The sequence below is a fragment of the Pelobates fuscus genome, chromosome 8, assembly GCF_036172605.1.
Source record: "Pelobates fuscus isolate aPelFus1 chromosome 8, aPelFus1.pri, whole genome shotgun sequence".
NCBI classification, from domain to species: domain Eukaryota; kingdom Metazoa; phylum Chordata; class Amphibia; order Anura; family Pelobatidae; genus Pelobates; species Pelobates fuscus.
This window is the reverse complement of record NC_086324.1, coordinates 124,153,241-124,170,618: the sequence shown is the minus strand read 5'-3', so window position 1 is coordinate 124,170,618 and position 17,378 is coordinate 124,153,241. Positions and strand designations below refer to the sequence as shown.

At 43.4% G+C, this 17,378-nt stretch overlaps 1 protein-coding gene across 1 annotated transcript in view; it reads left to right on the top strand.

Moving 5' to 3' along the window:
- ZC3H7A (zinc finger CCCH-type containing 7A) overlaps positions 1–17,378 on the top strand; it is a 123,440-nt gene that overhangs the window by 31,631 nt on the left and 74,431 nt on the right. The window lies entirely within an intron of this gene.

Sequence of the window (17,378 nt, the reverse complement as noted above, 5' to 3'; positions counted from 1 at the left end):
ATCCAGCAAAGTTCAGAAAGAGACTGGAAGATTTTCTCCAGCTAGTTGTCTTATACAGATAAATAGAAAGGCACCTGGAGACATCCAGAGTATGCCATCTCTCTTCCTCTGGGGTCGAGGGAGACTGAAAAAACGAAGGAAGAACTATCTCCTCATTAAAATGAAATTCCGACATCACCTTAGGCCGGAAATCTGTGTTAGTCCGCAGAACAACTCGATCAGGATAGAACATCATACAGGACTCTTCAGTAGATAAGGCCTGAATTTCAGACACCCTCCTGCCTGAGGTAATAGCAACAAGAAGGAGGACTTTGAAGGTAAGCAGCCAATCCGTGGAGTCAGAAAGAGGTTCAAAAGGAGGAAGAGACAAAGCCTTTAGAACTAAAGGAAGGTCCCAGGGAGGCGACAGGGATCTAACAGATGGTTTTGCTTTCTTAACTGCAGTCAGAAAACGGACCACCATGCCGTCCAGAGTCCACCTGCAACCTGTAAGAGCAGACAAAACTGAAACCTGTACACGTAGGGAACTAAGGCTTAGCCCTCTATCCAGACCGGTCTGCAGAAATTCCAAGATGTTGGAGACTGTGGGAGAAAGGCATGAAACATTATTATCTTTGGCTCAATCCGCAAACACTGTCCAAATGCGGTAATAAGTAGTAGACGTTGATCTCCTTCTATACTGCAAAAGAGTGCTGATCACTGCTTGAGAAAAGCCTTGATTAGCTAAACACCTCCTCTCAGTTTCCATGACATCAAATGGAGTGTTTTTGGAGACGGGTGAACCGCTGGTCCCCGAATCAGAAGATCTGGAACGTCCGGCAATTTCCAAGGGTTGGCAATCGCTAGAGACCTGAGGAGAGGGAACCATGGTCTATGAGGCCAAAATGGGATGATTGCCAACACCAGTAGTCGTTCCTTCTTGATCCTTTTCCATATGAGAAGAAATGGGGGAATACAAAGGCCAAGTGCTGGAAAGGGCATCTGTGTTCAGTGCCCTGGGATGGAACATACTTGAGAAAAACGCTAGAAGTTGGGTGTTTTTGGCTGAAGCCATTAGATCCACTTTCAGCAACCCCCAATGCAAAACCAGTTGATGGAATATATTGGGGTTCAACTGCAATTCCTTGGCATCCAGATAAGTCCTGCTGAGGAAGTCGGCTTTAAATATAAATTGCAGACAGACCCAATACATTCTTCTGAGCCCACAGAATAATGGGTTCCAACTCCTGAAGAAGGTTTCCGGCTTCTGGTACCTCCTTGTCTGTTTAGATAGGAAACCACCATTTGATTGTCCATGAGAAATCTTCACCCATTTTCCCATTAAAACACCTTGAAAGTGAATCAAACCTAAGAAAACCGAACGCAGTTTTAGGAGGTTGGCTGGAATGTGAGAGGCCCTGTTTACCCATTTGCCTTGGGCATTCCACTGAAGAAGTTAAGCACCCCAACCTAGACTACTGGCGTCCGTAGTTAAAGATATCCAATCTATCTCCCCTAGAGGAAAACCTATGCGGAGGTTTGCAGGTTCTTGCCACCAGTCCAAGCACTTCCGAAGAAATTCTGTAATGAAGATCTTTTTTCACCAGTTGTCTTTGTCTTGGTTGAACCTTCTTAAAAAATCCATCTGGGGTAGCGCAGGTGCCACTGAACCCACTTTACAAGGCCAATGGTTGATGAAGAATTGCTCATAAAAACTTTGGCAGTGACCCATTCTGAGTTGATCACCTTCTGTGCCTTTGACATAACGCAATCTCTTCATTCTTTTGAAAGAAACACCATTTCTAGCTTTGTGTCGAACCATGCTCCTAGAAAGCAAATACTCTGGGAAGGGGGCAGCTGGCTCTTCTGGTAATAGATGATCCATCCAAACTCTTACAAAATTCTTATTGCCCAGTCCCTTTGAACTATAAGTTTTGTTCTTGTTTCTTCTACAAGCAGAATGTCGTCCAAGTAATGATAAATATTGAGGCCCTGCAGTCTCATCATCGCTATCAGAGCCAAAAGGACCTTTGAGAAGGTCCTTGGAGCTGTACTTAGGCCGAAGGGAGCCGTTCTGAATTGAAAATGTTCTCCTAGAATTGCAAACCTCAGAAACTTTTGAAGGTAATCTGCTATTGGGATGTGAAAATAGGCGTCTTTTAAATCAATCAAGATCATCCAGTCTCCTGGGTGAATCACCAAGATTATAGATGACAAAGACTTCATTCTGAACCTTTGGACATTGAGAGATAGATTCAGATTGTGGAGATCTAGGATCGGACGCCAATCTCCAGAAGGTTTTGCGATCAGGAGAAGATTTAAATAGATGCCTTGAAATCTCTCTTGATGAGGAACTCTTGAGATCACACCCCTTGAAGAAGATTTGAAATGTCTCTGATGAGAGCCTTCCTATTTCTGGAACACCTGGCGTTTTCGAAGCCATGAACACATTGTGACAGTGAAATTCTCGGAATTCCAGTCTGTACTCTTCTTTGAGAACTGAAACAACCCAGGGATCCAAACTTGCTTGAGCCCAGGTTCCCCAAACGAGGTGGAGGCGTGCTCCTACCCCTGAGACCCGGGGTCCCAAACTTTCAGAAGGATCTGTTTGCAGTTCTACCTCTGGTACCTCTTCCAAACTGGCCTCCTCTCCAAGTTGATCCTCTGGCAAATTCTCTTCCAGGTTTATATGACCTTGATTCCCGAAAGGAAGGTCTATCACAAAATGATCTCCTGTCTTGCCAATCCTGGGAAAAACTCTCTACAAAATTGATTGCATTCTACGAAGAAGTAAGTAGAAGTATAGATCAGGGTGTTGCAGTGGATGTGATCTATTTGGACTTTGCCAAGGCATTTGATACAGTTCCACACAGATTAGTGTTCAAACTCAAGGAAATCGGTCTAGCTGAAAATGCTTGTTCTTGGGTAGAACATTGGCTTAAAAACAGAGTACAAAGAGTTGTCGTTAATGGTAAATTTTCAAGCTGGACAGAGGTGGCAAGTGGTGTCCCTCAGGGGTCTGTTCTGGGACCCCTTCTATTTAACATGTTTATAAATGATCTTGAAGACAGCATTGAAAGTCATGTTTCAGTGTTTGCAGATGACACAAAACTTTGTAAAATAATACAATGTGAGCAAGATATTACTTTGCTGCAGAGGGATTTAGATAGACTGGAGGACTGAGCACTCAAATGGCAGATGAAATTTAATGTTGAAAAATGCAAAGTTATGCACTTCGGCGTAAAGAATACACAAGCAACGTATACCCTTAATGGAAGCGAATTAGGGATAACAACACACGAAAAGGACTTGGGAATTGTTATAGACAACAAACTATGCAACAATGTGCAATGTCAATCAGCAGTGGCCAAGGCCAGTAGGGTATTGTCATGCATGAAAAAGGGCATTCATTCTCGGGATGAGAATATCATTTTGCCTCTTTATAAATCACTGGTAAGACCACACATTGAATATGCTGTGCAATTTTGGGCACCTGTTCTAAAGAAGGATATTATAGCACTAGAAAAAGTGCAGAGGCGGGCTACAAAATTAATAAAAGGAATGGAACATATCAGCTATGAAGAAAGGTTAACAAATTTAAACCTATTTAGTTTAGAAAAACGTCGCCTGAGAGTGGATATGATAACATTATACAAATATATTCGAGGCCAATACAAACCATTGTGTGAAAATCTATTCACAAACCGGACTTTACATAGGACACGAGGTCATGCGTTTAGACTAGAAGAAAGAAGATTTTGTCTAAGGCAAAGGAAAGGTTTTTTTACTGTAAGAACAATCAGGATGTGGAATTCTCTGCCTGAAGAAGTGGTTTTATCAGAGTCCATACAGATGTTCAAACAGCTACTAGATGCATACTTGCAAAAACAGAATATTCAAGGATATAATCTTTCAATGTAGGGTAATAACTGCTTGATCCAAGGATAAATCTGACTGCCATTCTGGGGTCAAGAAGGATTTTTTTTTCCTAGCTTGTTGCAAAATTGGAAGTGCTTCAAACTGGGTTTTTTTGGGGGGGTTTTTTTTTGCCTTCTTTTGGATCAACAGCAAAAAACATATGTGAGGAAGGCTGAACTTGATGGACGCAAGTCTCTTTTCAGCTATGCAACTATGTAACTATGTAACTATGTAACTATGAGGAAGAAATACCTTCTTGCCTTCAGCTGCACGTTTAATGGCCTCCTCCAATTGTTTGCCAAACAATAATTGCCCTTGAAATGGGATACTACATAAATTATTTTTTGAGAATAAATCAGCATTTCCGGATATCAACCAGGGTTCACTACGTGCTGATACAGATAAGGCAATGGCTAGAGATCTAACTATATCCAGAGAGGCAAACAAGACAAATTCAGTCGCCCATTTAATCTCGGATAAAGATTGCAATAAAGATGGTCTACTTTCACCCTTCTCAATATCATCCTCCAAAAGACATAGCCATTTCATAAGGGTTTTAGCGACCGAGGTCATAGCAACTGCTGGTCTACAGGCCACTCCAGCTGAAACATAATTCTTACATAGGCTATTATCAATTCTTCTATCCATGGCATCTTTAAAAGATGCTACCTCATCCAGAGGCAGAGCTGTGTTTCTCCACAATCTAATAATAGCTGCATCAATCTTGGGTGCATTATCCCAAGCTGCAGATTCTTCTTCAGAAAAGGGATACAGTTTTGACATTTTCCTTTGAGTCGAAATCCTCTTTTGGGGTCTTTTCCATTCATTCACAAACTATTTTTTAATGGCGTCATGGATCAGAAAGGAAGACCTCATTTTTTGCAAGTTCTGGAAAGATACTTGAAGAGGATGGCTTAGAAATGTCTGGGTCTTTAAGCTTCAGGCTATATCTAACAGCCTTTATCAGTTTCTCAATGGTCTTGACATCCATATGTTCCTCCACCGAGTCTGAGTCTTCTGAGGAATACATTCCTTCACCTTCTTCAGATTGTACCTCTACAAATGATGCGTCAGAATCAAAATCTTCCCGGTCTCTTTGAGAAGAGAATCTTGAGCGTTTATGAGAGCTGTGCTGTCCCATAGATTTATCCACAGCCATCTGAATCCACTTAATCACATCTGGAGAAGGATCCTTAGGAAAACCAGCTACTTCAGACAGACAGGAACTACATAATTTATTTCCTTCCAAAGCTTTAGCATCACAGGCTATACATTGGTCAGACTTATGAGATGTCTTTTTCCACCCGATCTCTCAAATGTGTCAAATTCACAGACACTGAAAGAAGCGGAAAGAAGAGGACTTGAAGCAGCCAAATAAATGCATTTTTTGTAATTACAAACAAGAGAAAATCCAAGTTTACCTTGAATGCCTAGAAGGTAACCCCCTTGAAGATCTAGACGCTGACATAAGGGCAGCTACCTTAATAGAAAGAAAAACGGCAAGAATTAAAAATGAAAGAAATGTATACACCCTTAAAGAAGGGGAAAGGAGAAAAAGGGAAAAAAAATACTTACCTGCACTAACAGGAATAATTGCCAGAGCAAAGGGACATCAATCACTCCAAAGGAGAGGAGAAAACTGTATCTTTAAATAGTAAACCTGATAAGACAGGACCACACACAGACAACCATTCAAATGCGCATGCCCAAATACGGTAGCCGAATTTTGCACCGAAATGAAAAGTGAAATCAAACATTAATTCATGAAAAGAAAACGAACGGATCGTTTGTACCACGAAAGGAATTAGTATTCTGCTGTCAAAGAAAATTTAGACGAATGGAAATTCATACAAACACAAATTGTCTAAACTTGACGAAGAGGACCAGAGCACATAAAAGAGAACGCAGACCAAGATGGCGAAATGGCGCGAAACTACCGATAAAGGTGAGTGCAAGAACCATAGGCAATGCCTTTAACCCCTTAAGGACCAAACTTCTGGAATAAAAGGGAATCATGACATGTCACACATGCCATGTGTCCTTAAGGTTAAGGTTAAGGAGGTCCCCCATATAAATAACTAATTATACAGTAATGTATATTTCCAAAATGGTTGCAGGTACCATTATTATACTGCTACCCAAAGGATCACTGCGGCTAATATACAATACTATACATATATGTACACTGCAGGTTATACCGCTACCCATAGGATCGCTGCGGATTTAATTCATATGAAGTATGTGTATACACCATGTATACACCATGCACCGTTGGATAGGATCGCTGCGGCAATAAGCTGAATGATATAATGCATGTGTCACACATAATAACCGCTACCCAGAGGATCACTGCGGAATTAGCATAGTTAAAAAGTGTATACATCACGCACCGCTACCTATAGGATCACTGCGGTAAAGTTTTAATGCATGAGTCACACATAAATAACCGCTACCCTTAGGATCACAGTGGAGACAGTTTGTCATCCCAATATACCCCTTATATTACCGCCAGGGCCGCCACCAGAAATTTTGGGGCCCCTGACAAAGCACAAGGTCTGGGCCCCCCGCCCACAGGACTCCTACCTAGTCCGCTGCAAATGATGCAGGACTGAATGTGGTGTGTATAGTAGAAGTGAATTAGAATGTGTGTAATGGATGTAGTGTTTGTGTGTATTAGATACTGTTTGTGCAGTGAATGCAGAGTGTGTGTTTGTGAAGCGGATGCAGTGTGTATAGTGAACGCAGTGTGTGAGTAGTGGATGTTGTGTGTGTTTGTGTAGTGGATGTAGTGTTTGTGTGTACTAGATGCAATGTGTTTAGTGGATGCAGTGTCTGTAGTGGATATAGTGTGTGTATTAGACGCAGTGTCTCTGTATAGTGAATGCAGAGTGTTTGAATGTGTGGTGAATGTAGTGTGTGTACTGTGAATACAGGATGTTTGTGTAGTGGATGCTGTGTGTATTGTTAATGCAGAGTGTGTGTCAGTGTAGTGGATGCAGAGTGTGTGTCAGTGTAATGAATGCAGAGTGTGTGTCAGTGTAGTGAATGCAGAGTGTGTGTTAGTGTAGTGGATGCAGAGTGTGTGTGTGTGTTTTAGTGTAGTGAATGCAGAGTGTGTGTTAGTGTAGTGAATACAGAGTGTGTGTGTGTTAGTGTAGTGTATGCAGAGTGTGTGTGTGTGTGTTAGTGTAGTGAATGCAGAGTGTGTGTTAGTGTAGTGAATGCAGAATGTGTGTTAGTGTAGTGTATGCAGAGTGTGTGTGTTAGTGCAGTGAATGCAGAGTGTGTGTGTTAGTGTAGTGAATGCAGAGTGTGTGTCAGTGTAGTGAATGCAGAGTGTGAGTGTAGTGTATGCAGTGTGTGTGTGTGTGTTAGTGTAGTGAATGCAGAGTGTGTGTGTTAGTGTAGTGAATGCAGTGTGTGTGTGTTAGTGTAGTGAATGCAAAGTGTGTGTTAGTGTAATGAATGCAGAGTGTGTGTGTCAGTGTAGTGAATGCAGAGTGTGTGTGTGTGTTAGTGTAATGAATGCAGAGTGTGTGTCAGTGTAGTGAATGCAGAGTGTGTGTGTGTGTTAGTGTAATGTGTGTATGCAGTGTGTGTGTGTCAGTGTAGTGAATGCAGGGTGTGTGTTAGTGTAGTGAATGCAGTGTGTGTGTGTGTTAGTGTAGTGTGTGAATGCAGTGTGTGTGTTAGTGGAGTGAATGCAGAGTGTGTGTTATTGTAGTGAATGCATGCAGTGTGTGTGTGTTAGTGTAGTGAATGCAGAGTGTGTGTTAGTGTAGTGAATGCAGTGTGTGTGTGTGTGTTAGTGTAATGTGTGTATGCAGTGTGTGTGTGTGTTAGTGTAGTGAATGCAGAGTGTGTGTTAGTGTAGAGAATGCAGTGTGTGTGTGTGTTAGTGTAGTGTAGTGAATGCAGAGTGTGTGTTATTGTAGTGAATGCATGCAGTGTGTGTGTGTTAGTGTAGTGAATGCAGAGTGTGTGTTAGTGTAGTGAATGCAGTGTGTGTGTGTTAGTGTAGTGAATGCAGAGTGTGTGTTAGTGTAGAGAATGCAGTGTGTGTGTGTGTTGGTGTAGTGTGGGTGTGTTAGTGTAGTGTGTGTATGCAGTGTAGTGTGTGTTAGTGTAGTGTGTGTATGCAGTGTAGTGAGTGTTAGTGCAGTGTAAATGGAGGGGATAGATTTCAAGATCCCTGGTGGTCCGGTGGCATTGTGGCCCTCCCGGCTCCCTGTACTTGCAGAGGGGGCCCAGCGGACTGCAATTGTACTTACAAGCTCTTCCCTCTCTGTAACTCCCGCGAGCACGGCGTGCGGCCCGTTAGAGTATTGCCATGGGTTACCATGGCAACGCTCCGCGCGGCACGCACACCGTGTTCGCGGGAGTTACAGAGAGGGAAGAGCTTGTAAGTACAATTGCAGTCCGCTGGGCCCCCTCTGCAAGTACAGGGAGCCGGGGGGGGCCCGCGGCTGCACATATATATAGAGAGTAATTGTGGGGCCCTGGACTGCCAAAGCAGTCCGGGCCACCCAGGACCGCCGGGATCGTGACAACCGTTATGGTTGTCACCCCCTGATGGCGGCCCTGATTACCGCTATTAAAAGATCCCTGCGGAATTCTTCAAATAGTAAGGATATATGGCTTTATATATTCTGTCACGTTAAAAAGCTCACAGATGTTAGAATTTTCAGGAGAGAGAGGCTGAACTCTCCTGGGAAAGAAGAGGTAAACTAAAACAAAATCTAGTAAAGGTAACGCAACACAGTTATGGCTAAAATGGCACAATTATGCAACCTAACATAAACAACCACCCATGACCCCCTTCTTACCCCCCATCCCCCCTCTCTCTCCCTCATCCCTCGCATATTCACCACGTGGTCTCTTACTCATTCTCACTTTTATCTATAATGCTCATCTTTCTCTGGCTCTGCTTCTTCTCCCCAACTCCTCTCTGTTGGTGTCCCCCAAGGTTCAGTCCTTGGTCCCCTACTGTTCTCCATCTATACTGCTTTCCTTGGTAAACTCATTAGCTCCTTTGGCTTCCAATATCATTTCTATGCAGATGACATGCAAATCTACCTGTCCTCTCCTGATCTCTCCCCGTCCCTCTAGACTACTGTATCTGACTGCCTCTCTGCTATTTCTAACTGGATGGCTGCCCACTTCCTTAAACTAAACTTGACCAAAACTGAAAATCTGGTCTTTCCTCATCAAATGTTGTTACTCCCTCCAAGTCAATGGTGCTACCATCAGCTCCACCACGCAGGCTCGCTGCCTAGGTGTTCTCTTTGACTCCGACCTCTCCTTCAAGCCTCATGTTTAATCTATCGCCAAATCCTGTCATTTCCATCTCAAAAACATTGCGCGCATCCGCCCCTACTTAACGCCAGATGCGACTAAGGTCCTGGTCCATTTCACTGTCCTTTCTCCCCTTGACTACTGTAATCTGCTTCTCAGTGGTCTTACGTGCTCCCAACTTGCGCCGTTACAGTCCATAATGAATGCGGCGGCGAGGCTCATCTTCCTGTCCGCTCGCACCTCCCATGCCTCACCCTCCTGTCAGTCCCTACATTGGCTTCCAGTTAGATATAGGGCTCAATTTAAAATTCTGGTTCTTGCTTTCAAATCTCTACATAATGCTGCTCCCACCTATCTATCCTCCCTTATACACAAGTATATCCCGTCTAGGCCCTTACGATCTGCTGAAGACTTATGTCTATCCTCTGTCCGTACTTCCACCTCTGATGCTCGCCTTCAAGATTTCTCGAGGGCTGCACCGTTCCTGTGGAACTCGCTTCCCTCCTCCGTTAGATGCTCACCCAGTCTCCACTCCTTAAAAAAATCGTTAAAAAACCCACGTCTTCATAAAAGCGTATCAATTAAACTGTTAATAGCTCCTGACTGATTCCTTTTCTGTAACTGTCATTAGTCTAATACTATCCTTACCTTTTTGTGTCACTTTACCCCACTCCCTCTAGCATGTAAGCTCATTGAGCAGGGCCCTCAACCCCTCTGTTCCTGTGTGTCCAACTTGTCTGGTTACAACTACATGTATGTTCGTCCACCCATTGTAAAGCGCTGCAGAATTTGATGGCGCTATATAAATATCATAATAATAATAACACCCACACACGCTTCTTTATGTACCAAAACAATTGAGACGGACACCCGGGGCAGGTGTTGAGAACAGAGAGGGTGCTTCTACATTGTCACAGAAAAGTATCTCACGTGGAGATGGCTTATCTACCCCCCCAGCTAGTAAAGCCAGCGGAGTGTGAGTGACTGGAAATCACTGTTCATTCCTTCACACCTTGTATCTATATATTTTCGTGCGTGTCTTTTTAGAAAGTTCAGACTTTTTCAACCAAAAGTGTTAATAGCTGATGTCATAACAATCCATTATTATTTAGAAACTGTGGAGCAGACGGCATTTTATTTTTGTAAGTTATCTTGTTAAAACAAACTTTCTTTGTTAACCAAAACAGAAAAAAATATATAAATAAAGATTGTGGGGGAAAAAAATAAATATTTCATGCGAAATGAAAGCCCTGATTCTCCTGAAATTTAAAAAAAATAAAATATATTGATACCGGAGAAACTGACGGAAGCGAAGCACAGAGAGATGGACACAGGTTTCTTCAGGAAGGAAGAGATTCTTCTTCTTCTATTGGATCACCGATCGGGACTCAGAGGGACTAACGTCACCAAAATACAACAAGTTCTGAGCCCCGGACAATAGTGCAGGCTCCTTATATAGGCACATAACTCCTCCCATATTAAGCTCCACCCGCACATTCTCTTGACCAATCAATACAAATAAGAATTAACTTCCTGCTTGACCGCATGGCCTGTCCAGCACAATGGAGGAGGGGAATACTACATCCTGTATTCTTGCACATGCTCCGTACACTACTGATCGTATCTTGCCTCGTGCAACCAACTGATCGATACGTCAGCATATGCACGTACACATGCCACGTGGTAATCTCGGCCTACTAAATTTATTTTTACCGAGATTCCACCACATTCCCCCCTTTGATGCCTCTTGATATTTCACAATTACTTGAGGCATCACTTAACCTTAGTTTGCATACACCGCAAGTTACCCTGAACCAGACCAGACTTAACTTATGATGTGAATCTTCAACACTCATCTTCCTGCATTGGTTCTCCTTAATCTAGAGCCTCATATTTATAAATTGCCATTATCTGTGCAGCAGCCTTCCTCTCTGCTATATTTTCTATCAGGCTTTGCACAGACCTAACTACTAAGGGTATAAGACACGGCAGGAGTAGACACAACATTAAAATCAGTAGGACTCCACCTACCACTGCCTTAAGCCCTCCAAACCACTCATACCAGCTACCAAACCAACTACTTGGATTGTACCCTTTCCATACCTGAGTAGGCACATGCGCTAGTTTAACCATATGGCTAATAAGCTCAGCTATTGCTTGCCCTTCGTCATCTATTTGAAGACAGCAATTGCTCAGGTTAAACTTCCCACATACACCTCCCTCTACTGCCAAAAGGTAATCCAAGGCTAATCTATTTTGGTAGACTGCTGTCCTCATCCTGGTATTATGCTTCGCTAGAAGATTGAGCGCTTGTGATGTCTCATTAGTAATAATCTCAACCACCGCCTGTAATCTTATAATACGGTTGAGCATATAAATAGGGGTTCTATAACCAAAGGTACCATCTTCTGCCCACGTGGCTGGCCCATAATAATCTATAATACGCTGGGGAGGCCATTCATTATCTTCCCAGGCACCTATCTCTATGGGTCCCCTTTTCTTCCTATGATTCACATCATACACTTTAACACCTAAAGTCTCACCTGTTTCAATAGGTAACAAGAAGAAGGATGGTTTGAGCATACCCAACACACATGCCCCTTCCCAGTCCTGTGGCAACTCCGAATAGGCTTTCTTACCACAGATCCAGTACAAATTTGCTGGGGCTCTCCAGGTAGATGTGATGGATAAATCAAACCACACATCCTTTAAATTGGCGTATCTAGCAAACGGGTTAGATGGTTCTGAGACATTTGAAGCCGACCACCAAGTTGTATTCTTTGTATCATCATCATAAGCTTTTTGCCCTAGACAAGTTAATTCTCCAACATGAGTATTATACATTATTCCTTTCCTTGCTATGCAAACATAACCTATGATGGAGGTCTTTAATCTCCACTCAGATTTACCTCTAACGCTCATATGATAATCGGCTTGTGTAGATATTAATTGGTCAACTGCCTCAGAACCGGACATTACCTCCTTTGCTTCCCAAGGCCATTGGTCTCCCATGTTAGTACCTCCACACACATAGCAGTTGGTAACATTAAGACTACCGGCAATACTTTCAGCTAAATCAATGAACAGGTTTTTAGCATTATGGGGGATTTTATTATCTATACTCATCTCTTCATAAAAGGAATGGTATACTTGATGAGTTTGGGAGGATACCGTATCAGTCTCTATCCCTATAAACAATACTGTCCCAGGATCTAAACCCGTCCCGTATATTTGAAACCCAAATAAATTGCCATACTTGTCTAAGAACTTGTCGGGGTTATTTATAAGTATATGGACTGGATTGCATTCCATAGACTTACAATATGGGCTGGTAGGCAACTTAGTCACTATCATGTCTTTGTCTACTGTCTGTCCCCAAGTTGCCCACCCCACACAAGACCAATATGGGCAAAAGTTATAGTCTCTATTTGGGCATCTAGGACTCACATATTTATTTTTACTACTGGGACAAATATATTTATCATTAGACCCATACGTCCTCTCCCATCTAAGATCCCCACATACATTCCACGGCTTTCTACCACTTGATATCGCTTTACACGCATCAAATAGCAGAACACCCGAAGAATGTACGGATTCTAACACCGTCTTATTAATTAGGGTCCCCTGAGGATCTCCATTCCTGAGAGTCAACCAAATTGTACGAGGTTGATACTCCGGACTGAAGCACTTTGGTTCTCCTACTCCTAAATGGCACACACTATATTCTATATTTAGGTATCTACATCTCGATACATCTCCTTTACACTCATATTGTGAATGCCAAATTAGGGTTTGGGAAATATGGTTACCTGTTCTTGTAGTCTTAATGCATACCTCACAGCTAGGAGTGTCGGTACCTCTACCTTCCTGAATATAAAAATACACATAAATAAACATTATCATCAACACATCTTTCGCCGTCATCCTCAGTCTTCGTCCGTGCGAAGGCACCTCAGCTTCCAGGATGTAAGGGCTGCAGGGAATGGAGTTCTGCTCGTCTTCACAGGAGTCCCTTCGAGACTTTCCCTGGCTTATACACTATACGTCGGTGGGCGGACAGGCTTTATTATGGCCTTCTCACTCACGCACCAAATCCCTAAAATAATAAAATTTTGTAATCCACACAAGTTCCTCGTTACTCCGACTGAGTCGTGCGTTTTAACCGGATCTTGCAGGGATTCTCTGGATCTGCTGTAACTTGCCAAGAATCGACTGCTGCTGGTTTAACCCTGGAGTGATGTATCCACGGAGTCACTTCGGCTACTTTTATTGCTGTAGGGGTAGACAAAAGAACAACATAAGGACCTCTCCACTTGGGCCCTAACGGTACATTATTCCACTCTTTAATCCACACTTGGTCTCCTGGATGGTAACTATGAACAGGGGGATAAATATTCACAGGTAATCTATCTTGTACCCATTTCTGTACCTCCTCCATAGTCTTACCCAACTCTACAACCTGCTGCCGGGTAATTCCTTCTCCCAACTGACTCAAGTCCCCCCTTAAGTTACCAAGTACGGGAGGTGGTCGTCCATACATGATTTCAAAAGGAGAGAGGCCCATCCTTCTGGTAGGGGTACTGCGGATTCGCAATAGAGCTATGGGTAAGAGAACGTTCCACTTAAGTGGGGTTTCCTGACACATTTTGGCCAACTGATTCTTAATAGTTCTATTCATTCTCTCTACCTTACCAGAACTCTGGGGTCTATATGCCGTATGAAGCCTCCACTTTATACCAAGCATATGAGTCAGTTGTTGTAGGCACTGATGAACAAAAGCTGGACCATTGTCCGATCCTATAGAACAGGGTAGTCCATATCGGGGTATTATTTCTCGTAGCAGGAATCTCAAAACTTCTCCTGCTTTCTCTGTACGAGTAGGACATGCTTCTACCCAGCCTGAATAGGTGCACACAATTACCAGCAGGTAACGATGTCCACCCGATTTAGGCATCACTGTAAAGTCAATTTGTAAATCGGACATGGGGAGTCCCCCCATAAACTGGACTCCTGGTGGCTTTACTGGTCCTTGTCTTGCATTATTTTTAGCACACGTTACACGTCTTCGTACAATGGCCTGAGTCAAGTTGGACAATCTTGGTATGTAGAAATGTTTTCTGAGAGATTCTTCTGTGCTGTCTCTCCCAGAATGTTTCCCGATGTGATAATTTTGGACAATTTCTACCGCTAGTGATGCTGGTATGACTATTCTTCCATCTTCTAGCTGATACCACTTGTTCTCCAAATACTTTCCTGGTTCAGTCTTTAACCACTCCTCTTCTTGAGCTGTATAAACTGGAGTCCATTGAGACAGTGGAGTTGGTATAAGAGCAGCTATATGCCCCACATATTCCTGTCTTCCTGATTCAGCAGCACGCTTAGCTGCACTATCTGCCATCCGATTTCCTTTGGTTACATCACCATCTCCTCTCAGATGCGCTCGACAATGTATGATACCGACTTCTTTCGGCTCCCACACTGCTTCCAATAGTTGTAGGATTTCAGCTGCGTACTTGATTTGTTTGCCTTCTGAATTCAGTAGTCCTCTTTCTTTATACAAAGCTCCGTGGGCATGAGTGGTTAAAAACGCATATTTGGAGTCCGTGTAGATGTTCACTCTCAAACCTTCAGCCAATTGTAACGCTCGTGTCAGTGCTATCAATTCTGCCTTTTGTGCTGATGTTCCTTTCGCCAGTGGCCGAGCTTCTATCACCTTGTCTATTGTTGTTACTGCATATCCTGCATAGCGGATCCCTTCTTTCACATAACTACTGCCGTCGGTATAATATTGAACATCGGGGTTCTGGATGGGAAAATCACGAAGATCTGGTCTACTTGAGAATACTTCATCCATTACTTCCAAACAATCATGTTGACTTTCAGTAGGTTGTGGCAAAAGGGTAGCTGGATTTAAGGTGTTTACAGTCTCTAAATGCACTCTTGGGTTTTCACACAACATTGCTTGATACTTGGTCATACGGCTGTTACTAAACCAATGATTTCCTTTGTAATCCAACAACGTCTGTACTGCATGTGGGACTCGTACATAAAGTTCTTGACCCAGAGTGAGTTTATCGGCTTCAGCTACTAGCAGGGCGGCTGCAGCTACGGCTCTTAGACAAGTTGGAAGTCCGCTGGCCACTGCATCCAGTTGCTTAGACATGTAGGCAACAGGTCTTTGCCATGATCCCAGGTACTGTGTCAATACTCCCACAGCCATTCTTCTTTGCTCATGTACATACAGGTAGAATGTGTGTGATCAGGTAGACCTAATGCTGGGGCACTCATCAAAGCCTTCTTCACATCTTCAAATGCCGTTTGCTGTTCTTGAGTCCATAAGAAGGGGTCGTGCTCTGTACCTTTGATAGCTGCATACAGAGGTTTTGCCAGTATCGCGTAGCTGGGAATCCATATCCTACAGAAGCCTGCTGCCCCCAAGAATTCTCGCACTTGTCTTCTATTCTTGGGTATCGGTATTTGGCACACAGCTTCTTTTCTCTCTGGCCCCATAATTCTTTGACCTTCAGAGATATGGAATCCCAGATATTTGACAGTTGGCAAACACAACTGAGCCTTCTTTCTAGACACCTTGTATCCTGCCTTCCAGAGAATGTGTAGTAGATTGTGCGTTGCTTGCTGACATATTTCTTTTGTAACTGCTGCTATCAACAAGTCATCTACATACTGTAACAATACACACTCTCCTGGGATGGACTCGAAATCCAGTAGATCTTGACTTAGAGCTGAACCAAATAGGGTAGGTGAATTTTTAAACCCTTGGGGCAGTCTTGTCCAGGTCATTTGGCGTTTTGAGCCCGTTACAGCGTTCTGACATTGGAAAGCGAAAATACATTGACTTTCTGCGGCAATTCGGAGGCAAAAGAAGGCATCTTTGAGGTCTAAGACTGTAAAGTAAGTAGCCCCGCCCGGAATTAAAGCAAGCAGGTTATATGGATTGGGTACAACTGGATGTATACTAACAACCGCATCATTGACTGCTCTCAAGTCCTGCACAGGTCGATACTCATCTGTACCGGGCTTTTGAACAGGCAGCAATGGGGTGTTCCAGGGGGAAGTACAGAATTTTAGGATACCATACCGTATGAACTTATCCAGATAAGATTGGATGTTCTTCTTAGCCTTCTGCGGGATGTGGTATTGTCTTAGGCTTACTGGATAAACCCCAAGTTTTAGTTCAATTTTAATAGGTGGAATATTGCGGGCCAGTCCTGGTGGGTTGTTCTCTGCCCAAACTCCTGGTATGTTGAATAAGGACTCATCACTCCTAGGGTTTTGGCTAGTCAACGCTGTATAAAGTCGCCACTCTTCTTCCTTTGGTACGGATAATGTCATAATACCTGAAGGTCCATTAAACTTTAAGGATGTTGTTCCATTTGGTAGGAACGTAATCTGCGCTTGTAATTTAGATAGCATATCACGTCCCAGCAATTGGACTGGACATTCAGGCATATAAAGGAATTGATGTTTTACTACGTGGCCTCCCAATGTACAGAGTCGACTTTTAAGAACCGGTTTTTCAGCACTTCTTCCAGTTGCTCCTATTACAGTAATAGTCCTTCCAGATGGAGGAGCAACTAGATTAGTCACCACTGAATGTTCAGCACCAGTGTCGATCATGAACGCACTCCTTTTTCCCCCTATTGATACATCGACCATAGGCTCCGCTCGACCAAGGGGGATGGAGCCCGGTCGGTATCAATAGTCCTCCATGACCGTGTCAGCCAATCCTACAAAGTCCCTACCTTCTCTATCGCGGGACCTTTGCGCTGCTGGGAAATACCTATCTTCCCTAACACTTCCTCTGTTCCCATTGCTCCCTCTATTACCATTACTCCCTCCGGGGCCTCCTCTACCTCTCGCTCTGCCTCTAAAGTTTCCGTAACCTGCCCTGGGTTGGTCTCTCTCGTACTGCTCTCTTTGTGGACATTCATTCCTCCAATGCCCTTCTTCCTTGCAATACGCGCACTGATTCCTACTCAAAGGCTCCCTACTCCATCTACTATCGCCTCTATCTGGGCCCCGTCTATCTACGCCTGCGATCGCTACCGCTAGCATATCTGCCTTTTTACGCATCTTGCGCTCTTCCTCTTTCTTACTTTCTGTTTCCCTATTCATATACACCTTATTCGCTACCTCCATTAGTTGGGTGATGGACATACCTG